The 26,948-nt window shown below is 42.4% G+C and overlaps 1 protein-coding gene and 1 non-coding gene across 3 annotated transcripts in view; one reads left to right on the top strand and one right to left on the bottom strand.

Moving 5' to 3' along the window:
• COL4A6 (collagen type IV alpha 6 chain) overlaps positions 1-26,948 on the bottom strand; it is a 314,375-nt gene that overhangs the window by 110,267 nt on the left and 177,160 nt on the right. The window lies entirely within an intron of this gene.
• On the top strand, positions 15,774-15,880 carry LOC122436138. Its single transcript, XR_006267906.1, has one exon. It is a non-coding gene; the product is annotated as a U6 spliceosomal RNA (small nuclear RNA).

Raw genomic sequence — 26,948 nt, 5'->3', positions numbered from 1 at the left:
AAGAGTCAGACACAACTCTTTGACTGAGCACACACTTCCTGTGAGACAGAGGACTCCTCTCTGATGGGCAGCTTTGGCTTGAAAACTCCCTATTGACTTGGCTGAAACATTCTCAGAACTGTCCTGTAATCTGAGACTCTACTGGTCCAATCCTCTTTCCTTCCCTCTCTCTTTCAAAAGGGTCAGCCCTGTACTGTGATCTGACAGCCCCTATTTTCTCTGGGGCTTTCTCCTTTTTCTCTCATGGGCACCCAACTCAATAAAGATCTTGCATGTGTGTGTGCTCAGTCACTCAGTTGTGTCTGGCTCTTTGCAAACGCATTGGACTGTAACCCACCAGGCTCCTCTGTCCATGGAATTTTCCAGGCAAAAATACGTGAGTGGGTTGCTGTTTCCTTCTCCAGGGGATCTTCCCGTCCCAGGGATTGAAGGCACAAGTCTTACATCTCCTGTGTTGGCAGGTGGATTCTTTACCACTACGCCACCTGGGAAGCCCAACCTGAAGAATTTCTAATGTCATATTGGAGTCTGCTTTATAGAGGTCCTAAGCTAACAAAGGATTCTTCCCCAACTATGATCTGCTATATGAACGAAGATGTGCACTCTGCAGATATCTCAGGGTTAAATGGTTTGAGGCTAAGAGTAACTCACACTCTAAGGAGGTAAAGGGGAGTAGAAGTAGAGATTGTGATAGCCTTAACCCCAGACCTTTACAACAGGGGACCTGCTTTATTCAAATTCCATCAGTAACATAGAGACAAATGTCAGGGTTTTATAAATTATAATTGGAAAGCTCACAGGTTTTGTTCTCTCTGTGAATTCCACAGGAAAAGTTCTGATACCAGGCCTTGAGTAATGTGCAAGGAGTCAATGATCTGAGTAGAATGGGTGGATCCTGGTGTGTGATGAGATGTATTATTTGCTCAGTCGTGTCTGACTCTTTGCAAACCCATGGACTGTAGCCCACCAGGCTCCTCTGTCTGTGGAATTCTCTAGGCAAGAACACTGGAGTGGGTTGTCATGCCCTTCTGCAGGGGATCTTCCTGACCCAGGAATCAAACCCAGGTCTCCCATGTTGTAGGCAGACTCTTTACCATCTGAACCACCAGACAAGTCTAAAGCATGTGACATAACTTCGCTCTTTATTGATTGGAAGGTATCTGATTCCAGGTGAAAATGAGGCTGGTGGTGACAGCAAGATGAGAAAAAAGAATGATCTGGCAAAAGCTGAAGGAGGTAATGTTGGCAGTGAGACTTTCGTTTTTTAAGAGTGTGGACTTCTACTACATATACTCTTCAGGAGGGACCTCTTTGAGGCTAAATATCTCTGGGAGAAGTAACATCTTAGGAGTCAACATCTCAGAGGAGATAGTCTGCGGTACAGTTGAAATAGAGCTCATTAGGGGTGAGCTATGGGGTCTCACTGAAGGAGGACTTGAGATAAATGAAAAAGGCCCAAATTTTTACAACTGTCTCTTTCCCACGTTTGTACTGTTGTAGAGGACACTGACATTCTTCTCTGCCAAGAAAGCCTGAGTGTCTGGCTTGTTTTCCCCTAGACCCAGGGTATGGCAGGAACCAAGCCAAACCAATCTTTTTTTTTTTTTTGGTATATTTTAATCCTTTGGCTGCACCACATAGTGTGTGGGATCTTAGTTCCACAACCAGGGATTGACCCATGCTCCCTGCATTGGCAGCACCAAGTGTTAACCATTGGACCACTAGGGAAGTACCACAAGCCAATCTTGTAAAGAAAATTATAAGTTACTAGTTGAAGGTGTGTCTTCCTGTGGAAACTAGGGATCAAGGCTCTCTCTCTTGTGCCTTCAGAAGAGCTGAGAAGCTTCGGACACACTAAAATTTACTTTACTGAGAGGGTTATAAGGATTATAATCAACTAGCTGAAAAACAACTAATTGAAAGGATCATAAGCAACTAGTTGCAGAAACAAGAATGGGATCTTTAAGATAAAACAAAGTGTTAAAAAAAATGGAAAGATAAACTCTCTGATACAACTTGTGGTTTAGTGGGAATGTTCAATAGTGGGGGAAGCTTTAGGATACAAACACACCTTCTACACAGAGGCACCGAATATTTGTTTAGAAACAGATGCACCTGGCAGTTAAATGATAATGCTATTAACCACAATTATACCCTTCTCCTGATTGTTCATTTATAGTCATTATACCACTTAATAAATAATAAATGTGATTCTCACTTTGCAAATCATTTAACATTGCCAATCTAAAGAATCATTTAGATCATAAAGACAATCTAAAGAAGGGGTAACTCCAAAGGGGAAAGGGTTGTTGCTGCTGTTTAGTTGCTAAGTTTTGTCTGACTCTCTGTGACTCCATGGACTGCAGCACACCAGGATTCCCTGTCCTTCACTGTCTCTCAGAGTATGCTCAAACTCATGTCCATTGAGTCACTGATGCCATCCAACCATCTCATCCTCTGTCACCCGCTTCTCTTCCTGCCCTCAATTTTTCCCAGCATCAGGGTCTTTTCCAATGAGTCAGCTCTTCACATCAGGTGGCCAAAGTATTGGAGGTTCAGTTTCAGCATCAGTCCTTTCAGTGAATATTGAGGGTTGATTTCCTTTAGGATTGCCTGGTTTGATCTCTTTGCTGTCCAAGGGACTCTCAAGAGTCTTCTCCAGCACCATAATTCAAACGCATTAATTCTTTGGCACCCAGCCTTCTTTATGGTCCAACTCTCCCATCCATATATGACTACTGGAAAAACCATGGCTTTGACAAGATGGACATTTGTTGACAAAGTGATGTCTCTGCTTTGTAGTATGCTGTCTAGGTTGGTCATAGCTTTTCTTCTAAGGAGCAAGTGTCTTTTAAATTCATGGTTGCAGTCACCATCTGCAGTGATTTTGGAGACCAAGAAAATAAATCTGTCACTGTTTCCATTTTTTCCTCATCTACTTGCTATGAAGTGATGGAATTGGATGTTATGATCTTAGTTTTCTGAATGTTCAGTTTTAAGCCAGCTTTTTCACTCTCCTCTTTCACCTTCATCAAGAGGCTCTTTAGTTCCTCTTTACTTTCTTCCATTAGGGTGGCATCATCTGCATATCTGAGGTTATTGATATTTCTCCTGGAAATCTTGATTCCAGCTTGTGCTTTATCCAGCCCAGCATTTTGCATGGTGTAATCTGCATATAAATTAAACAAGCAGGGTGACAATATACAGCATTGACATACTCCTTTCCCAATTAGGAACTAGTCCATTGTTCCATGTCTGGTTCCAACTGTTGCTTCTTGACCTGCATACAGGTTTTTCAGGAGGCAGGTTGGGTGGTCTGAAGAGTTTTCTCTTGAAGAATTTTCCATAGTTTGTTGTAACCCACACAGTCAAAGGCTTTAGTGTAGTCAATAAAGCAGAAGTAGAGGTTTTTCTGGAATTCCCTTGCTTTTTCTATGATTCAACAGATGTTGGTGATTTGATCTCTGGTTCCATTGCCTTTTCTAGCTTGTACATGTGGAAGTTCTTGGTTTACTTACTGTTGAAGCCTAGCTTGAAGGATTGTGAGCATTACCTTACTAGTATGTGAAATGAGTGCAGTTGTACAGTAGTTTGAATGAATATTCTTTAGCATTGCCCTTCTTTGGGACTAGAATGAAAACTGACCTTTTCCTGTTCTGTTCCTCAGCCACTGCTGAGTTTTCCAAATTTGTAGGCATATTGACTGCAACACTTTAACAGCATCATTTTTAGGGTTTTAAGTAGTTTAGCTGGAATTCTATCACCTCCATTAGCTTTGTTCTTAGTAATGCTTCCTAAAGCCCACTTGACTTCACACTCTAGGATGTTTGGCTCTAGATGAGTGACCCCACCATTGCAGTTATCTGGGTAATTAAGACTTTGGTTATCTGGGTCATTAAGAAGCGAAAGGCAAAGGAGAAAGAGAAAGATATGCCCATCTGAATGCAGAGTTCCAAAGAAGAGCAAAGAGAGATAAGAAAGCCTTCTTAATTGAATAATGCAAAGAAATGGAGGAAACCAATAGAATGGGAAAGACTAGAGATCTCTTCAAGAAAATTAGAGATACCAAGGGAACATTTCATGAAAAGATGGGCACAATAAAGGACGGAAACAGTAAGGACCTAACAGAAGCAGGAGAGTTAAAGGGAAAAGGAGGAGGGATAAATTAGGAGTATGGGATTAACAGATACACACCACTATATATAAAATAGATAAACAATAAGGATTTACTGTATAACACAGGGAACTATATTCAATGTCTTATAATAACCTGTAATGAAAAAGAATCTGGAATAGAATATATATGTATACATATATGTGCATATATATACATATATATATGAATATATAGCTGAACCCCTTTGCTATACACCCAAAACTAACACAATATTGTATATTAACTGCATTTCAATAAAATAAAAATAATAAAGAATGAATAACCAAGACTCCTGGGTTCCTGCTACTGCCTCTGATTAGAATAGCAGGTTTCACTCCACTCTATTTAAAATGTGAGAGTTCAACTCTTCGACACAGCCTAACAATGATATCAATGTTATTAAAACTTAATGAACACAGTTTTGGCATAAGAACAACACCTACTGAAGACACAGGCTATAAGTAAGAGGAGCAAATTATTAGGTGGAGAACAACACATTAACAAAGGCAAACATCCAGGAATTTGCTCATGATAAAAATAAAGATTGTATTTGTTAATCAGAACTAAACACGCCCACAGGTTTTGCTAAGCTAGGGTTGGTCATTTCAATTAATGGGCTACTATCTCTTTCTTGCAATCAGGTGGCACTGGACATAGTCCAGTTGTCTGCAAACAATTGTTGTCTGGACATAGTTCCAGATGTCTGGAAAACATGTAAGTCTGAATCATGGAAAAATAAACCAAATAATCTGTTTGGATGTGGCCACCACACAAACCATTGGATGAGCCCAGTTTAATAGGCAGGCCTCTCCAGTCTCACATGTCCAGGGAAGTAGACATCACTTCTAGTAAACTCAAGAATGATGATAATCCTGTACCAAACATCCAATTACCACATGGCAGGCTGGAGGCCATGTCTTGCTGAATCTGTCTGAATCAGGAGGCTGGGACCTAGTCCCATTTTTGCCACCAACTGACTTTGTTAACCTTATTTACCACCCCTCACCTCTTTCAGCCTCAGTCTTCTCATCTACAAAATCAAGGGGTTAGATGGCATGCTCTTTAGGGATCCTTTCAGCTCTACAATGTGTATTTTACTGTATTTTGTTTCTTACAAATTGATCGTGTCCACATGGCAAAAACTAGAGAGGGAAAATAAGTTTCATCTTAAATGTTGCCAGCTAATTGCCTTGATTGTTTGATACTGGCTGCCTGTTGAGAAGAATTCTGAGACTAGATTCAAGTTCAGCAGGAAAGAAAGCCAAAGACAAAGGTGGGAAATGACAGGCCATGGATTTACCAATCCCAGCACAGATAATACCGCTTGGGCAACTGGATCATATTTGTTAGAAGCCTCTATTCTAACTAGTTCATGGAACTGGAGTTTAGTGTTTTTTCAAATATCCCCAAGACTTATCATTAATGCTATTTGCTCTATAAGAACAATGAGAGTAAATTTTGACTTTATTATTAACACTTATTATTAGTTATTACTACTCCTAATAGTAGTTTTAGCAATAACTAATAATAATACTTGATATTATTTACTATATAGAGACAAATATTGTAAGTTTGGAAGCATGAAAGGCAAGGCCAGGAACAGCCATAGCTGGTTTTCAACTTGATGAGTTGTACAATGCAGAGCCACCACTGTTTTTAATTCAGACAGATGACTGTCTTCAGTCAAGGCTATGAAATATAGATCAGTAACCTATTAAATGGAAAAGAAACACTTTGCAAATTAAGTAAGCAAGCACTTTTTGGTATAAAAAAATGTTTAATGTGAAATGATGAAAGTTGATTCTGGGCAGTCTGCTGTGATGTCTCAGAATGCCCTACACTCATATTGTTTCCCCAGCTTAACAAAGTGCAGCTAAAAGCATATTAACATTTCAGACAGAAAAAAAAGAGGAAATTAGTTCAGTGGCTTGCCACTTTTTAGTGGAGCTAATAAGAACTCAAGAGTTGTACATTTTGAAAACCTCAACACATCTAAGGATATTTGATTGTATCCCACCTTCTACATCAAAGAAAGGGCATTCCAACTGAGCAGTGTTTACCAACCACTTCTTTAATCTTCTCTAAATTAGAAGCCATCATTAACACAGATAATGACCTTCTGTAAGGAGCAAGCCAATACCACTGCTAATCATCTGGCATTCTGCTGCCCTATATGGTAGCTATTAATCACACGTGGCTATTATATTCCAATTAATAAAATAAGATTTAAAACTCAGTCCCTCAGCCACATTAGCCATATTTCAAACGCTCCATAGTTACATGTAGCTAGAGGCTACCTTTCATTGAGTTAGATTCATTGAGTTAGACAAGGCTATGGTCCATGTGATCAGATTGGCCAGTTTTCTGTGACTGTGGTTTCCGTCTGTCTGCGCTCTGATGCCCTCTCTCAATGCCTCCTGTCTTACTGGGGCTTCTCTTACACAAGAGAAGACTCTACACATGGACATCACCAGATAGCCAACACCAAAATCAGATTGATTATATTCTTTGCAGCCAAAGATGGAGAAGCTCTATACAGTCAGCAAAAACAAGACTGGGAGCTGACTGTGACTCAGATCATGAACTCCTTATCTCCAAATTCAGATGTAAATTGAAGAAAGAAAAGGCAGAGGAACCAGAGATCAAATTGCCAACATCCACTGGATCTTGCTGGAAAAAGCAAGAGAGTTCCAGAAAAGCATCTATTTCAGCTTTATTGACTATGCCAAAGCCTTTGACTGTGTGGATCACAATAAACTGTTGAAAATTCTGAAAGAGATGAGAATACCAGACCACCTGACCTGCCTCTTGAAAAATCTGTATGCAGGTAAGGAAGCAACAGTTAGAACTGGACATGGAACAACAGACTGGTTCCAAATAGGAAAAGGAGTACGTCAAGGCTGTATATTGTCACCCTGCTTATTTAACTTATATGCAGAGTACATCATGAGAAATGCTGTGCTGGAAGAAGCACAAGCTGGAATCAAGATTGCCGGGAGAAATATCAATAACCTCAGATATGCATATGACACCACCCTTATGGCAGAAAGTAAAGAAGAACTAAAGAGCCTGTTGATGAAAGTGAAAGAGGAGAGAGAAAAAGTTGACTTAAAGCTCAATATTCAGAAAACTAAGATCATGGCATCTGGTCCCATCACTTCATGGCAAATAGATGGGGAAACAGTGGAAACAGTGACAGACTTTATTTTTGGGGGCTCCAAAATCACTGCACATGGTGATTGCAGCCATGAAATTCAAAGACGCTTACTCCTTGGAAGGAAAGTTATGACCAACCTAGATAGCATATTAAAAAGCAGAGACATTACTTTGCCAAAAAGGTCTGTCTAGTCAAGGCTATGGTTTTTCCAGTAGTCATGTATGGATGTGAGAGTTGGACTGTAAAGAAAGCTGAGTGCCAAATAATTGATGCTTTTGAACTATGGTGTTGGAGAAGACTTTTGAGAGTCCCTTGGACTGCAAGGAGATCCAACCAGTCCATCCTAAAGGAGATCAGTCCTGGATATTCATTGGAAGGACTGATGCTGAAGCTGAAACTCCAATACTTTGGCCACCTGATGTGAAGAGCTGACTCATTTGAAAAGACCCTGATGCTGGGAAAGATTGAGGGCAAGAGAAGGGGACGACAGAGGATGAGATGGTTGGATGGCATCACTGACTCAATGGACTTGAGTTTGGGTAAACTCTGGGAGTTGGTGATGGACAGGGAAGCCTGGCGTGCTGTAGTCCATTGGGTCACAAAGAGTCAGCCACGCCTGAGCGTTTGAACTGAACTGAACTGAAATGAAGAGGCTACCTTATTAGACATTGCATTTCCATCATGGAGAAAGTTCTATAGAATGGCTCTGCTCCAGAGGGCCTGGGTATCACACCTGGAGTGGGTAGGGCTTTCAAAATGGCTTAGAGAGTATTTCCATGAGGATTCAGAGCTGGAAGAAATTTTAAAATTTAAAATTTAAAATTCACCTCTTTTGTTTTCTTGATGAGGAAACTGAGGCCCAGCGAAGGTCACACAGCTAACTGATAGCAGATTGGGGACTAGAATCCAGGATTTCTGATTCCGAGGCCCCTCCTCATTCCATGACCCTTGTAATATACCTAGAGTATTTTTCTGGTTACTCTACTAGCTTGGGGTCAGCACCCCCCAATATCAGTAGCTCTATTCCAGTAGCCAGGTATGCCCATTATCTCCCTGTTGCTCCTTATAGAGAGAAAACATCAGGAGAACACTGAATGGGGTAGGAGGCTGGGGAAGAGTATGCAATTATGCAAGTAAATACCTAGCTCCAGAATGAAGGGTAAACACTCCAAGTGATCTATAAATATTTAACCAAAGTCATACATCTAGGCCCCAAAGAAGGGGGTTTATTCTTGACATTTGCAATTAAAACAGATTAATCCCTTGACACAATGTTAATACTAACCTTTCTTGAGTATAAACATGTCCTAGGATACTCCACACTGAGTGTAAATGTATAGGAACAGATTATTCACTGGATAGTCAGCTCTTGGCAAAAATACAATGGTCTATTCTCTGAGCACATGGATGGGGATACTGCACCAGCGAGGGGTTTATTGGGTCCTGTTTTCCATGGGCAGGGGGGAAAGGAAATGGTCTTGTTTATAAGGACTATTAGGCTGTCCTTCAGAAGTTTGGCTGTTGGGACTCATTTGGCTGGGTCCAAGGCTGGATCCAAAACCTCCCATGGTAGTTCTGCGATGGTACATTTTCATTGGCTGCTATTCCCTCAACTACCCTGAACCAGGTGCTGGGGCTACAGAGATGGCTGGGTCCCAGCACACTGTTTCTCAAAGGACTCACGTCAGTTTTCTTTTTTCAGGCAAGGTTTTATTGGGCCCCTGCTGCAGCAGGAGGGGATCAAGAAGAAATATCAGGTTCTCTTGCTTGCTTGCTCCCTGAGGATGGGGGGAAAGCTTGTTCATTATATGGGATGAGGGTAGGGGTATGTTCAAGGGTCAGTTAGGGAGGGTGGCTTAGGTGATTCGCTCATCCCTTAGCTGGTGTTGTGTGCAGGGGGCATGCACAGTACCCTGCTTTTGCTCCTGACCCCTTGCTTTTGCTGCAGGCTCCTCAAAAGTAGCAGTTGCGTTTTTCTGGTCTCTTTCTATGTTTTGTCCAGAATTTGCCCTAACTATGCATACATGCAGTTATTTTTACTCCCATTTAGTTTCTTTGTGGGCTTCCTTGGTGGCTCAATGGTAAAGAATCCTCCTGCCAATGCAGGGGATGCAGGACATGGGTTTGACCCTTGGGTAGGGAAGATCCCCTGGAGAAGGAAATGGCAGGCAACCCACTCCAGTATTCTTGCCTGGGAAATTCCATGGACAGAGGAGCCTGGTGGGCTCCTGGGGTTGCAAAGAGTCAGACACAACTTAGGGACTAAACAACACACAAACAACAACATAGTTTCCTTGTATTTTGTTTCTGGAGGAAATGTGTGTTCAGTTGCAAGCATTGCAGCACTACAGCCAAGGGTCCCAGGTCCCAGGCCTGTCTCACTCCCCATGACCCCACCCCTAGAAAGACACTATACCCTTATTCTTAAGGGGTAAGGGCCCAATTGTCTCTTTGAAGGACTCGTATTGATTTTTAAAACAGGTTACCACTGCAAGGAAGTCCTAAAATGAGAAGCACAAAGAAAAAACAACTGGCATTAAAGAGGGGTTCGTCCTCAAAGCCTTAGGCTCCTTCTGTGACCTCTTTGCAGCCTGCCAGGCTCCTCTGTCCATGGAATTCTTCAGGCAAGAATACTGGAGGGGTTGCCATTTCCTTCTCTATGGGATCTTCCCTCCCAACCCAGGGATCAAACCTGGGTCTCCTGCATTGTAGGCAGATTCTTTATCTGGGCCAGCAGGGAAGCCTGTGTGAGGTCCTTTTAACCTCTCTTTTATGTATCATTTCTTCACCAAGATAATCATGGCTCTTCCTTCCTGAGAGTACATATTGGAGGTATTGGGGACTTAATGGGTTAGCTCTGTTTATACTTGAAAACATGGATCTGATGAGGGAATGTTTAAACCAAGTATATTAATCACTAATGAGGGAAAGTCAAGCCTAAGTGAGAAAATAGATGGAATTTTTCAAACATGCATTTTGGGGAATAAGAGGAGTCCTACTGTATTCTGAAAAGCTTACCAAGTCTGGTGAGATCATCCCTGCCAGACTGGCTCTATCTGTGGTTGTCTAGCTTCTAAAAAAAGAAATCAGAGAGATTCCATTTGCTTCAGAAAGGACCAACAGGGTGATGGGGTACAGGGCATGCTACCCCCCAAATATGGAACCTCGGCATAATGACTATTTTAAGCTGAAGGAATCTGAGACAACAGCAGACATAGGAAGGTCACTCTGACCTTCCCCCACCCTTCTCCCCTGAAACAGATCGTAAAACCCTCATGTGAGAGATGACCTCCTCATACCCAGGGGAAAGGAGCATCCTTGTCTTCAAAGACAAAGAGATGCCAAGAAGAATCTGAACAAACAGGCCTTGCTAAGTGTTCTCCAGTTTATTACACTTACCTCATACTTCTTATCATATTTCTATACAACTGCCCACTCTTCATCAAACCTAGCCTAAAACACAAGTGTAACTGCTCCTTGGTGTCTCCAGTTCCTTCTAAAGATTCTCATATCATGTAAAACTTAAATTAATTTGTATACTTTTCCCCTGCTGCTCTGTCTCTGTCAGTGTAATTTAGACCCAGCCAAGGACACTAAGAGGATCAAGGAAAACTTTTTTCTCCCCTACAAGAGCCAGTCATGGATGGGTAAGTTAAGCTGATTTTTTTGCTCCTACTAATTCACAGTGAGGGCCCTCAAAGGCCTCTCACTTGAAATACAACTTTATCTTTACAATGACTCTATCACTTAAAAGCATCAATTACCCTAATTTTAATTTGATTATCTAAATAAAAAACTAAAAAAAAAATGATCCTCATAAACCTTTCTCTATGGAGGTAGAGATATTGGAATCTACATTTTATAAACACTCAGATACACACAGTAGCTATTTGTGTAAAAAAAATGAGTAAGCCACTGCAGCCAATGTTTACTTGGTCCAGGAAGACCCATAAGACCAACATAACCATAATAAATGATAGATTCTAGTGGGTAAACAAGGTTTGAGAAACAGAAGGGGTTCTACCACCTAACATCAAGTCAAAGCAATAGACTAAGTCAGGGACAAAATCCATAGCAAAAGAGAAATGAAATCTACCTGATAAACTTTCCAAATGAGGTTCCTGCATCCTACTTCATAAAGCAGCTTTTCTTAGGGTGTTAGCTACACGTTAGAACCATCCAAGTTCTATTTTAGAGAGTCTGATTTAATTGATCTGAAGTTAGACTCAAGTACTGGTGTCCCTAGGGTTTCCAAGGTGGCTCAGTGGTAAAGAATCTGCCTGCCAAGCAGGAGACCCAGGTTCCATTCCTGAGTGGTGGAGATCCCCTGGAAGAGGGCATGGCCACCTACTCTAGTATTCTTGCCTGGAGAATCCTATGGACAGAGGAGTCTGGTGGGCTACAGTCCAGAGGGTTGCAAAGAGTCAGACATGACTTAGTGACCAAACAACAATAACAACTGTTCTTATTCTTAAGTTTCCCAGGAAATGCTGATGCGCAGTCAGGGTTGAAAGCCACTGTCCCAGAGTACATGATTCTCCTCAGAGCTGTCATTCATTCGAAGCATTAAGAAGAGCATGCAAAGGAGACACAGACATCAAGAATAGACTTTTGGACTCAGTGGGAGAAGGAAAGGGTGGGGTGATTTGAGAGAATAGCATTGAAACATATACATTACCATATGTAAAAATAGATAGCCAGTGGGAGTTTGATGTATGACTCAGGGCACCCAAAACCAGTGCTCTGTGACAACTTGGAGGGATGAGGTGGGGGGCAGGTGGGAGGTGAGTTCAGAATGGAGGGGGACACATGTATATGTATGACCGATTCATATTGATGTATGGTAAAAACCATCACAATATTATAAAGTAATTATCCTCCAATTAAAATAAATAAATTATAATAAATAAAAGAAGAGCTTAGGACAGTGGTTTCCAAACCTGGTTGCATATCAGCTTCCTCCCGTGAAGTTTTCAAAAATACAAATTCTTGAGACCTATCCCCGTACTTCCAAATTCAAAGTCTGAGGATTTGGTCCCAGGAACCTCCAATTTAACAAGTTACTCAGACAATTCTTAAACAACCAGCCTGGCATGTCCTTGTTGGATAAAGTACACTTGAGGACTACTGAGTTAGGTCTTCTTTATATCTGCGATGGTACAGAGCAGTGGTCCTCAACCTTGGATGCTGGGACAGCTGAATCTTACCTCCAGAGAAATTTAATTTAATTAATCTGGGGTGGACTCCAGGTGGCAGTATTTTTAAAAAAGCTTCCTGTGATTTGTGTGCAATCAGGTTAAGGAGCTAATAGCTCCAAGCCAAAAAAGTAGATCATTTGCTGGCAAATTTTCATGTCCATGGCAGACATCACTAATCAATTCTGGCATTCTTTCCTGCAGAACCCAACAGTGGCCACATAATTCTATTCACTATATTGTTCTAGGCAGTTACTCTCACACATGGAGTGGGCATGAAACTACTGTTTGCCATCTTTACCTTAGATCCTGCCTGGTAGAAATAAAATAACCTCTGGAGAACCCTTCAAGCTTCTGCTTCTAGTATCATACTTAAGGGTCCAGATTGCTGTTTACCAGGATACTTTTTTGAAGTAAGAGAAGATAGAAGCCAGAGATGGGTGCAATAGACAGATCCCTCATCTACCGAGTGAAACACATTCAACCTCAGCTTCTGCTCTAAGTAGAAAGCCTTCAGCAGAGGAATTTATTGTATTGAGCTCTTGGAGGGACTCTGTATGGCCTCCTAATATCAAGTGTACAGGAAAGGCCAAGTATAAAGGGAGTTCATTCAGTATTTACCTCAAATCCAAATTAGAGTTCTTGTTTATACATCCCGATCCACTTTCCATAAACATTTTACCCTTTGATGGTTGTCTTATCACAGGACTCATACACAGCATGCTGAACTTCTGTCCAAGGCTATGGTACATGAGGGCTTCCCTGGTGGCTCAGATGGTAAGGAATCTGCCTGCAATGTGTGAGATATGAGTTTGATCCCTGGGTTGGGATGATCCCCTGAAAAAGGACATGGCAACCCACTCCAGTGTTCTTGCCTAGAGAATTCTACAGACAGAGGAGCTTTGCAGACTGCAGTCCATGGGGTCACAAGGAGTCAGACATGACTGAGTGACAAACACACTTCATATACTTCAAATGGCACATGAGCCGACTCATTGGAAAAGACCCCGATGCTGGGAAAAATTGAGGGCAGGAGGAGAAGGGGAAGACAGAGGATGAGATGGTTGGATGGCATCATTGACTCAATGGACATGAGTTTGAGCAAACTCCAGGAGATAGTGAAGGACAGGGAAGCCTGGCGCGCTGCAGTCCATGGGGTTGCAAAGAGTCAGATACAACTGAGCAACTGAACAACAACAACACGGTACATGAGAGAGAGCACTTGAACTTCAGAAATGAAGCTCTTCTCTTGCTGTACTGCTTCCTGGTTTTGGAGGAGAAGACAGGCCAAGTGGACCAGAAGTTTCAGCAGTTTCTTCTATAGCTGATTGTTAATGTGGTATGTGAGGAGGGCAGAAAGAACATAGTTTTTGTTTTGTTTTGTTTTGTTCTGTAAGTGACTTCCTCTTAAACACAACACCTAGAACAGTCGAATTCACAGAGTCAGAAAGTATATTGGGAGATGCCAGGGGCTGGGGGTGGAGTGGGGAGGGGGAATGGGCATTTAGTATTTAATGGGGACAGAGTTTCAGTTTAGACAAGTGAAAAACTCAGGAGATGGATGATGGTAAGAGTTCCACAATAATACGAATGTCCTTCAGTTCAGTTCAGTCGCTCAGTCGTGTCCGACTCTTTGCAACCCCATAAATCGCAGCACGCCAGGTCTCTCTGTCCATCACCAACATCCAGAGTTTACTCAAACTCATGTCCATCGAGTCGGTGATGCCATCCAGCCATCTCATCCTCTACTGTACCCTTCTCTTCCTGCCCCCAATCCCTCCCAGCATCAGGGTCTTTTCCAATGAGTCAACTCTTCGCGTCAGGTGGCCAAAGTATTGGAGTTTCAGCTTCAGCATCAGTCCTTCCAATGAACACCCAGGACTGATCTCCCTTAGGATGGATTGGTTGGATCTCCTTGCAGTCCAAGGGACTCTCAAGAGTCTTCTCCAAAAAATAAAAATAAAAAAGAGTCTTCTCCAACACCACAATTCCCATAGCAGCTTTACAAGACTAAGACAGATGGTGGGGAAGGGTGGAGAATGGCACTGGAATGTGAAGACGAAGACAGGCCCATCAGATCATGATGACTCACAGTGCTATACGATGAAGAGTTTGGACCTTATTCTTGGGATAGTGGGAAACCACTGAAGGGGTGTCCAATAAGGAAGGCAATAAAACACAGATGCTACATGTAATAGAGGACAAAATGACCAGTAATTTGGGGCACAAGGGCATGACTCAGAATTGCACACTATAGAGGCAAAGATGAGCTGCTATGGCTGGGGAGGGTATTGTTGAAAGGAGGCATGAGCTGGACCTTATCTATAGGAGAGACTTGGGGTTCATAAGGCCCCCCATTTTGGATGGAGGAAAACACCTGAATGGAGTGGAAAGCTTACAATGAACATGGTCATGTGGCAAGATGGAGCATGAAGGAGTCATCCTCTTTCCTTGGTGGAAATAACTGTTTTGTTGCTAGTATTTTTATGTTGGAAGACTGTAACAGTAGAATACTGGAAAGTCACTTTGTAGGATGGGTGAATGAGTGAAAGAAGAGATCTTGGACTTCCAAATCCAAAGCAGTCTGAAAAAAAGGATTAGAGGAAGAGTGGAGTTTGTAATGCCCCAAACACTCTGTTTTACAAATGAACAGAAAACTAGGTATTCCTTGGTCAAGAAACAGGAAGATGTTGAGAACCACCTTCCTGTTAAGTATAGGTTTTGAAATGGGAAGACATAATGAAAATAGCCTGAGAGCTCCATAAAGATAGATCTTTATTTATGCTGTTTATCAAAGAGGCCTTAGTGGGGACTTCCCTGGTGATGTGGTGGCCAAGACTCCTTGTTCCCAATGCAGGGGATCTGGGTTCAATCTCTAGTCAGGGAACTAGATTCCACATGCTGCAACTAAGATCCTGCATGCTTCAATTAAGACCCAGCATTGCCAAATAAATTAAAAAATAATTTTTACAAAGGAGGCCTTAGCATTTAGCATGCATGCGTGTGTGCTCAGTCATGTCTGACTTTTTGCAACCCCATGGACTATAGCCCACTAGGCTCTTATCTCCATGAGATTCTCCAGGCAAGAATACTGGAGTGGGTTGCCATGCCCTCCTTCAGGGGATCTTCCCAACCCATGGATCAAACCCATGTCTCCTTCATTTCCAGCATTGCAGGCAGATTCTTTACCACTGAGCCACAGGAAAGCCCAGAATTTAGCATACTGCCTGGCAAATGGTAGGAACTTAGTAAATATGGTGCTTCTGTGCTCACTACAGTAGTACATATACTATATTTGGAATGATACAGATAAGATTAGCATGGCCTCCAAGCAAGGATGACATGTAAATTTGTGAAGTGTTCAAAAAAAATGGTGCTTCTAAGGCCAGAGCCAGATATTAAGTATAAATTCTGTGTCTACGGTACTTGAAATTATGAAGAGACTAGGTTTCCTATAAGCACAGTTGCAGGACAGGAAGGGGTGGTGGTGGTGGTGGTGATGGTTAGGGGATACAATTTGTTGTTTGTCTTCAACTTGGCTCAATGTCTACAATAGTTTCTTATTACTGCTGTAACAAATTACCACAATCCTAGTAGCTTATCAACACAAGTTTATTATTCTGGGTCAGAAGTCTTGAAAATGTCTCACTGGGCTAAAATCAGTGTTGGCAGAATGGCATTCCTTTCTGGAGGCTCTGGGGTAAAATCCATTCCTTTGCCTTTCTAGATTCTAGATGCTGCCTGCATTCCTTTGTTTATGGCCCCTTCCTTCTATCTTTAAAGCCAGCAACTTGGGTCAAGTCTTTCTTACCTCACATCACTCTAACACTCTCCCTTCAGCCTCCCTCCTTCCACTTGTAAGGACCTTTGTGATTACATCCCAGAGAATCCAAGATAATTTTCCCATCTCAAGGTCAACTGATGAGCAACATTACTACCATCTGCAAGCTTCATTGCCCCCTGGCATATAACAGCATGTTCACGTATTCCAGGGATTAGGATGTGGACATCTTTGGGGGGGCATTATTCTGCCTACTACAAACTTGCACCAATAAAGCTGGTAAATGGACTCTACTGGGCTTTCTTTCAAGCCCAGAGCATATAAATTAGTTAACACAATTGTTGTTGTTTAGTCACCAAGTCGTGTCTGACTCTTCTGCAACCCCATGGAATGTAGCGTGCCAGGCTCTGTCCATGGGATTCTCTAGGCAAGAATACTGGAGCAGGTAGACATTTCCTTCTCCAGGGGATGTTCTCAACCCAGGGATCACACCCCGTCTCCTGCATTGTCAGGTGGATTCTTCACCACGGATTCTTCCCACCCGGGAAGCCCTACTTAACACAATACATTGGCCATACAGTAGAAGCTCTCTTGTATATATAACACTCTCTTGCATAACAAGTACTTGATTGATTAGAGTGAAGAATCATATAAAATTATACTTATGGTCCTTAAGCATTTTATTTCAACCTAAAACACACAAATGCATATTCATTCAGCAATCTGGTGATGTGACATAAGCAAGGTCCCTTTTCTGAGCGTGGTTCCTTTGGCTGAAATTTCTGACTCTTGCATAAACTACATCCCGAATACATCCCATTTGCTTTCCAGCTTCATGTTTTCTTCCCCCCTGACAATAGAGCAGTTTTTAAAAGTAACTTTTCTTTATCCAGTCTTTCCAAAGAATTGAACTTCATTCACATGGAAATAGTGGCCTGCCTTTTGTATTCATAGTTCATAAATTTACATTAAGTTATCTAATTATATTAGCAAGTACAACTGGAAAAAATAGGTTTGGAGACAAAACAACTAATTCTTTTTTTTTCCCCCCAGATCAAGCTAAATATATTTGTGACCTTATGTGACAGAAATGATATTTAATTCACTGGCTATAGGGCAATATGTTCCATGAACGGTGCCAGCTGATAATGAAAACAACTTGGTAAGCATCAACTTGACACATGGGAGCAGAAGTGTATGGGTCGACTGAAGGGTGACTTACTGCCCATAATCTTTCTTTGTGCTCTGAGCATTGATCAGTATATATTTCAGTAGAAAGGAAAAGCATCAACTGAATCTACCATGTTGGTTAAGTAGATGTTAGTGATGGGAGCTTTTACTATATTTAATAGTTTACTAAAAAAGGGACACTTGGGGGTTCCCTGGTGGTCCAGTGGTTAGGACTCTGTGCTTTTAGTACTGAGGGCATGAGTTTAATCCCTGGTCAGGAAACTAAAATCCCATAAGCTGTGTGGCATGGCCAAAAAAAAGAAAAAGAAGCACTCAAGAGATATATCACAGTCTCAATGTACTCTTGTACTCAATTCCTTCTTGAAAATGTCCCCACCCAAAATGAGCATCAGCTAGTGTTAACAATGGTTAGTATTTATTTAGTGCTTATAATGGTGCTAAGAGCTTTAGAAACATTATTTTATTTAACCCTCATGACAACCATATGAAGTAGGCTGCATTATGCCCATTTTATAGATGAGATAACTAAGAATTAAGAAACTCACTAAATGTCACACATCAGAAGACATTCAAGCCCAAGCAGTCTGGCTCAAGATCCCACACTTACTAATATTATACCCTGTGGTCAATGATTAGACAAGCCAGTCAGGAAGCATAACATGTGGTGCCACCCTACCAGCCACCTCTTGCTTTCTGTTCATATTCCAATGGTGGACCGTACCAAAGAGGGAGGCAAAATATCTATGGCAGGACTTCCCTGGTGGTCCAGTGGTTAAGTATCCATTAGACAATGCAGGAGACATGGGTTTGATCCCTGGTTTGGGAACTAAGATCCCGCATGCTGCAGAGCAACCAAGCCCCTACGCCAGGACTACCGAAGCCCGTGCACCCTAGAGCCCATGCTCCACAACAAAAGAAGGCACCACAATGAGAAGCTTGTATACTACAACTAGAGAGTAGCCCCCATTCATCACAACTAGAGAAAAGCCTGCACACAGCAATGGAGACCCAGCACAGCCAATAAATAAAAATTAATTAATTAGAAAATATATCTATGGCAATGCTCCTAACCAGATTTCTTTGCTTCTTTATCTCCCTAGCACTGACAGCAAGATAATCAGGGACCACAAGGGGATATGTACCGAGTTTCTTTATGAGTAGCAGCATTTTTTTTTTTTTTAACAAACTTGTCCTTATTTACTTCTCTCTGGGTTTAGCTATCATCTTTGAAGGCTCAAGGATAACAATCATTCCCTCTTGGTTCTATAACTATAGAGGCTACTCACTTACCTTCTGCCTCCGGAAATTACTGCAAGTAATCTGTCTTCCAGTCTTCCATGGAAGTATGGGAAAAGAGATCAGGACTCTGCCTCGTTGCTCTGGATAAGGCACGTTAGCCCTTAGAATCAAAAGAGATTAGACGGAGCCTCACTGAATGGTACAGCCAGACAGCCATATCAACCAGCTGTGGAAGTTAGGCTGCAGGTTTAAAAAAAAAAAAAAAAAAAAGAGAACCATGCTAAGGAAAAGGAAGAGGCTTTCAGAGACTGGAGTCATGGAGACCTCTGTCTAGAAGGTTCATATAAGGCAAACACATTGCCAGTGCATGTTGGCCAGAAACCCCGAGGAGGAGAATTTGTCAGATGGTACCTTCTACCTTTAGTATGCCAGAAGCCATAGTTAGCAGTGCAAGTGTATCAGAAGCCAGAGACACAGGGTTGCCATGGAGACACCTGAAAAAATCTTGCAGGCTATATTGAAGATACCAGCTCACATCTCTTTAGGCTAGCTCTAAGCAGCTCAGATGAAAATTCTACCCAGACCAGATTGGGCAGGATGGGGGAGAGTCATGATTTGAGGGCAACCAAAAATTCTACAAAGGCAGTCAGGTAAGGGCTAGGAGAACACTGGCCTAAACCTGCTAACATCTAAGTGAAGCTCAGAGTCAGCAAAAACCATGTTGACAGATTTCAAACAATTATAATCCTCCCATTCTTCAAAGAACCATGGTATATTGAGGTTTGAGGTCACTCTGGTTCAACTAACATGGGATGTTTAGTTTAAAGATCTAATATTTTTTATTAATTTTTAGTATTTTTATTAAAAATGGAGAGATTGGCATGTCTGTTTCAGGGATGGGAGAATTTGTGTCTATGCATTTCAATAGAGGACCTTCATCCATCCTTCACCCCCAAACAGGTCCACATGGAAGAGTAGACGGTGATGACTGTGAAGGAGGCAAATTCCAGGGGCATAAAAGAGAAAAGGAGTAGGCCATAAGGATTCCTCCTTGATGAGAAAAGAACCATGGACCTTTACCTAGCCACATACATTATGGGATCATGGAATTTGTCTTGCCAAAAAACAGAGAGGATTAGAATTTTCCATGTGACCTTAGGCAAATCATTTCAGTTCTCTGGGTCACGGGTTTCTCATTTATGAAATGAGAGGAGTTATATATGCCCTAGCTACCTGTGAAAAATTGCATTATTGACCCCTAATTCTTTGCCCCTGCCATCTCCCATCCATTGACTCTGGGTTTGATCATGGAACTTGCTTTGGCAAATTGGACAATGTGGAAATAACAGTAAGACAATTATGAGGCCAGGCCTTAAGAGGCATTACTGTTTCTACCCATTCTTGCATTTCTGCTTCACCACAAAAATAACAAGCTCAAGTTAGCCTGTGGTTCTAGGAGGAGGATGAGGAACACGTGAAACACAGCCACTCCCAGCCTAAACCAGGTAACTCCTGGGCTTGCCACAGAGTCATGACCGAGTCCAACTAATATTGGCCTATGCCCAAGAAACCTGCAGCCTGGTGAGAAAACTTTTAAGCCACTGGGTTTTGGGATGGTTTGTTACATAGTGACAGTTATTTAATATGTTAATTTGTGGAGGTGATATGAGTTTCAAATGTGATAATATATGAGAGTACAAAATCTCCAAGGTTTACCCAAATGCAAGGGACTATTTTAGAGTGGTAGTAGCTTGAAGGGCTGGAATGCTAGAATAAAGTCGAATTTGGTTATGCTCTGTTACTGCAGTTCTTAATTGAAAAGGTCCCCTTTGCCACAAGTAAACGAGGCAGAGGTAAGTCCCAAGGTTAAACGAGGCAGAGCTAAGTCCCAAGGTTCCACCCCAGCGACCTCATCTTGAAGTCGTTGCTGCCCATGAGTCCCTGGTCAGGCAGTTGAGGAAGAACAACAAAGCCTGGAGTAAAAGGAGATAGAAAAAGGATGGCTTAATGAGAAGCCTTGCAGACTTCTTCAGATAGCAGAACAGGATGCCAACAGCTCTTCAATGTGCCTCTTCAAATACTTGCTCTGTTCACTGAATTGGCCATAAAATTCATCGATGTTGGTGGAGTCTTGTGGGCTGTGGCCGGCAGGCTTGCTGGGCAATAATTCTGTCAGCTCTCTATTCCAAGCAACTGTCTCTGAGACTTCCAAAAGTTAAACACAGGAAAACCACACCAGCCACAGGCCTCAATTAACCAATAAACCCTTGATGGAAAGCAGGATCTCACACGGTTGTTTCTGGTAAAAATCTCCCCCAAGGGAGGGGGACAGTTGTACTTAAAAATCCCACTGGGCTGACTAAAGATGCTCCCATCCTTCACAATTTGGGTGAGTTTGGGTCAGGCCAGTATTTCTACCCATGAAATAAATATCAGAAGGGATATTTAGAAGACCTTGGCAAGAAAAGTATAAGTAAATATAAGAGCACAGGCAGGGGTATTTTGAGAAGTAATATTAACTGGGATCAGTGGACTAGAGAGTAAATTATTTACACTCCTAAAGATTCAGGGCAGACTGAGCCATTTAAGGGAAGGATGAACGACCATCTGCTGCTCCAGCTACAAGTGACTAGCTTACATGTCACAGGCCAAGCCTTGAACCAGAGCCAAAAATATAAATTACAACCAGACACAGCCTTAGAAAGTGCCACCTTGGGGGTCTGTAAAGGGGAAAAAATTGTGTGCTCTCTTTATTGGCAGCTGGGATTGCTGGTTCTCACTTTATGCAACTGTCCAAAGGGAGCTCTCTCCTTCATAATGTGAAAATGCGAATTTTGTCAAATCACTTCATTTCTACCATGTCTCCCTTGTGAAATCGATCTGTCACCCATTCACTCTGATCCAGGGAAAGCCTACAGTGGATGAATTCCCTTAGTATCCAGCCACCTTCAGGGATACAGGAGAACACTTGAAATCTAATTAATCAGTTTGAAAATGAAAGTGAAAGTCACTTAGTCGTGTCTGACTTTTCGACCCGATGGACTATATAGTCCATGGAATTATCCAGGCCAGAATACTGGACTGGGTAGCCTTTCCCTTCTCCAGGGGATCTTCTCAGTCCAGGGATCAAACCCAGGTCTCCCACATTGCAGGCAGATTCTTTACCAGCTGAACCAATTAATCACTTTACCATGCCTTTAACCACAATGCCAAAATAGATACACTTTGACCAAATTCCTTATTACCATCTTGCCAAGCCCAAAGCTTAGCAACCTGCATCCAACAGGTCTTTCCAATTTGCTTTTTATTCAGTTTCATCTCTGGATTTGTCCTGCTTCTCTCCCCTTCCAGTGCTCTGCCCTGTAAAAGGCTCCATTCCCCATGGTTTGCTTACTGTAACAGCCTGTGAGATCCCTGGCTTTTAGGTTTTCTCTGACTTTCCTTCATGTTGCACTCTGGTCATCTTCCCCAGCTATCATTTTGAAAAATCAGTTCATTCTCCTTTTTTTTCACGGAATGAGAATGACTCCCAGTTTCTTACATCATCAAAGCCTCTGTGTGACAACCCTGTTGCTCTAACTTCACTCATTGCATCAACCACCAACTTCAGGCTCATACCTGGAACCCTAATCCCCTCCTTTGAAACTGCTCATAACATTTCCTTTGGCTGGAATGCTCCTTGAGACCTCCTCAACATTCCTGCCACTCCATGTATACATAAGCAGCCTCCAGTTTCTATCTTCCCATGAAAACTGTCCTAATAACACTGTTCAGTTCAGTTCAGTCGCTTAGTCCTGTCCAAATCTTTGCGACCCCGTGGACTGCAGCACACCAAGCTTCCCTGTTCATCGATTCCTGACCCGGGGATCGAACCTGTGTCTCTTACGTCTCCTGCATTGGCAAATGGGTTCTTTACCACTAGCGCCACCTGGGAAGCTTTCTAATGGAATATCTCTATATCTATTTCTATTTATCTATATATATGCAAACATATATGCTATATTAAATGAAACAATACAGGTTAGAGAAGAATATAGTATGTTTAAATCTCAATTTTATGTGTATCTTAGTTTTTATCATTGCATAACAAATTTCCACAAGCTTAGCAGTTTAAAATAAAACAAATTTATTAAGTCACAATTTCCATCAGCCAGGCCTCTGAGCATGGTTTAACTGCTGCTAAGAGTCTCTCTTGGGGCTTCCCAAGTGGCACTAGTGGTAAAGAACCTGCCTGATAATGCAAGAGACATAAGAGACACAGGTTCAATCCCTGAGTCGGGAAGATCCCCTGAATTAGGGCATGAGGGCATGGCAACCCACTCCAGTATTCTTGCCTAGAGAATCTCATGGATAGATGAGCCTGGTGGGCTACAGTCCATGGAGTCACAAAGAGTGGGACACGACTGATCTAGCATGCACACATGCACACGGGTCTCTCATTCTTTTAAAATGTAGGTTTTATCATCAGGCAAGAATAGTGAGCGCACAGATCAGGTGATGACTGCCTTTGAAAAGATAATTTGTTACTATAGGTCCCAAGAGGAGGGGCATAGCACACCACAGAGTGTCACGTGAGAAGTGCCAGGATTGGCCAGGTGGCAGGAGAAATGTGGTAAAAGCATGGGCAAAGGCCTTTATTGTAGTTTCTATGGGAACAGCAAGGTAAGGCTGTGTAATCAAGTTTAAGACAGTTAGTTTGAAGAATTTTAGTGGGCTCTGGGCTACTGGAGCTATCACTAGTTGTCTGGTACCTGGCCCTGGGATGATTAGGGCAGAGCAATACTGCCTCCTAGAGGGTAGGCCAAATAGGGAAGTGGTTCAGATACCATCTCTGGATTGGTTGGTTTGCATATGAAAGGCACCCTTCTGGGCCAGTCATTTGCTATCTTTAAGACCTGGGTAGTCCTGAGAGGGCCAGTCTCTCCCTAGACAGCAGGCCCCAGAGGCCAGAGCATCAAGAAAACAGACAAGAAGAAAATATAGTTAGTATACTCACCAGGTTGAAATCACAGCATCAGCAGGGCTCTGACTCAGGCTCACTGTTTATCGGCAGAATTCAGTGCCTTGTGATCTGAAGACTAAGGTCCCTGATTTCTTACTGGCTGACTGTTGGGGAGTCACTCTTATCCCCTAGAGGCTGCTCTCAGGTCCCAGCCACATGGCTCTTTCACAACGCAAATATTCTTCTTCCAAGTCAGCTGGAAATACTTATATAATGTAATGGAATTACAGATGTGACTATCCTAACACCTTTGCCATAACATATGACTTGATTAAGGGGATGATAGCACATCATACTCACAGATCTGCCCACACTCAAGAAAAGGGGATTAAATACAGCATATAGGCAGAGAACAGCCATCTTAGCATTTTGCCTTCCACAGTATGGAATTAGGCATATGCATATATTTGGATGCGATAAAAGTCTGGAAAGATACATCTACATACATAGAGAGAAAGGGGGAATATATTAACATGAATAGTCTCTGCTAAGGTCCTTTCAGGTGGAATTCTTTTTTCTTTTTTAGGTATTAATTGTTAGCATATATAGTACTTGAGAATTATGGCTGCCCAGCGCTGGAGTGAGATACCCCACATCCAAGGGCAGAGAAGCACCAGCAAGACAGTAGGCGCTGGAAGGGTGGCTGTGTGGTGCTGGAGTGACTTTGAGGAGATATCACACAACCAAGGGCAAAGGAGAAGCCCAAACAAGATGGTAGGAGGGGCAAAATCGCATTTAGAATCAAACCCCATACCCACCAGAGATGCTCAGAGGGCTAAAACAAACCTTGTGTGCACCAGGACCCAGAGACCCCACAGAGATTGAGACAGAACTGTGTTTGAGTGTCTCCTGTGCAGGTATGGGTCAGCAGTGGACTGCCACAGGGGTAGGGGCCCTGGGTGCACCAGACCTGGGTATAGCATAAGCCCTCTTGGAGGAGGTCACCATTAACCCCACCATAGAGCCACCAGAACTTACACAGGACTGGGAAACAGGCTCCTGGAGGGCACAAACAGAATCTTGTATGCACCAGGACCCAGGAGAAGAGAGCCGTGACCCCACAAGAGACTGATCCAGATTTGCCCGTGAGTGTCCAGGGGTCTCCAGTGGAGGCATGGGTCAGCGGTGGCCTGCAGCAGGGTTGGGGGCACTGACTGTAGCAGTACATGCATGGGATCTTCTGAAGGAGGTCACCATTATCTTCATTGCCTCCACCATAGTTTGGCCCCAGGTAAATAAGAGGGAGGGAACACAGCCCCACCCATCAACAGAAAATTGGATTAAAGATTTACTGAGCATGGCCCTGCCCATCAGAACAAGACCCAGATTCCCCCTCAGGAAGCTTCCATCTTCCATAGGCCTCTTATCCTTCTCAATCAGAGGGCAGACAGACTGAAAACCACAATCACAGAAAACTAACCAATCTGATCACATGGACCAGAGCCTTGTCTAACTCAATGAAACTATGAGCCATGCCATGTAGGGCCACCTAAGACAGATGGGTCATGGTGGAGAGTTCTGACAAAACGTGGTCCACTGGAGAAGGGAATGGAAAACCACTTCAGTATTCTTGCCTTGAGAACCCCATGAACAGTATGAAAAGGCAAAAATATAAGACACTGAAAGATGAACTTCCCAGGTCAGTAGGTGCCCAATATGCTACTGGAGATCAGTGGAGGAATAACTCCCAAAAGAATGAAGAGACAGAGCCGAAGCAACAACACCCAGTTGTGGATGTAACTCATGATGGAAATAAACTCCGATACTGTGAAGAGCAATATTGCATGGGAACCTGGAATGTTAGGTCCATGAATCAAGATAAATTGGAAGTGGTCAAACAGGAGATGGCAAGAGTTAACATTGACATTTCAGGAATCAGCAAACTAAAATGGACTGGAATGGGTGAATTTAATTCAGATGACCATTATATCTACTACTGTGGGCAAGAATCCCTTAGAAGAAATGGAGTAGCCATCATAGTCAACTAAAGAGTCCAAAATGCAATACTTGGATGCAATCTCAAAAACGACAGAATGATCTCTGTTCCTTTCCAAGGCAAACCATGCAATATCACAGTAATCCAAGTCTATGCCTTAACCAGTAATGCTGAAAAAGCTGAAGTTGAACTGTTCTATGAAGATGTACAAATCTCCTAGAACTAACACCCAAAAAAGATGTCCTTTTCATTATAGGGGACTGGAATGCAAAGGTAGGAAGTCAAGAAACACCTGGAGTAAGAGGCAAATTGGGCCTTGTAGTACAGAATGAAGCAGGGCAAATACTAGCAGAGTTTTGCCAAGAGAACACACTGGTGATAAAAAACACTCTCTTCCAACAACACAAGAGAAGACTCTACACATGGACATCACCAGATGGTCAATACTGAAATCAGATTGATTATATTCCTTGCAGCCAAAGATGGAGAAGCTCTATACACTCAGCAAAAACAAGACTGGGAGCTGACTGTGGCTCAGATCATGAACTCCTTATTGCCAAATTCAGACTTAAATTGAACAAAGTAGGGAAAACTACTAGACCATTACAGTGGAAGTAAGAAATAGATTCAAGGGATTAGATCTGTTAGACAGAGTACCTGAAAAACTATGGACGGAGGTTCATGACATTGTACAGGAGGAGTGATCAAGACCATCCCTGAGAAAAAAGAAATGCAAAAAGGCAAAATGGCTGTCTGAGGAGGCCTTCCAAATAGCTGTGAAAAGGAGAGACATGAAAAGCAAGAGAGAAAGGGAAAGGTATATCCACTTGAATGCAGAGTTCCAAAGAACAGCAAGGAGAAATAAGAAAGCCTTCCTCAGTGATCACTTCAAAGAAAGAGAGGAAAACAATAGAATGGAAAAGACTAGAGATCTCTTCAAGAAAATTAGAGATACCAAGGGAAAATGTCATGCAAAGATGGGCTCAATAAAAGACAGGAATGGTATGGACCTAACAGAAGCAGAAGATATTAAGAAGAGGTGGCAAGAATAAACAAGAACTATGCAAAAAAGATATTCATTACTCAGATAACCACGATGATGTGATCACTCACCTAGAGCCAGACGTCCTGGAATGTGAAGTCAAGTGGGCCTTAGGAAGCATCACTACAAACAAAGCTAGTGGAGGTGATGGAATTCCAGTTGAGCTATTTCAAATTCTAAAAGATGATGCTGTGAAAGTGCTGCCCTCAATATGCCAGCAAATTTGGAAAACTCAGCAGTGGTCCCAGG

The sequence above is a fragment of the Cervus canadensis genome, chromosome X (assembly GCF_019320065.1).
Source record: "Cervus canadensis isolate Bull #8, Minnesota chromosome X, ASM1932006v1, whole genome shotgun sequence".
Lineage (NCBI taxonomy): Eukaryota > Metazoa > Chordata > Mammalia > Artiodactyla > Cervidae > Cervus > Cervus canadensis.
This window is presented reverse-complemented; position numbering and strand designations above follow the sequence as displayed.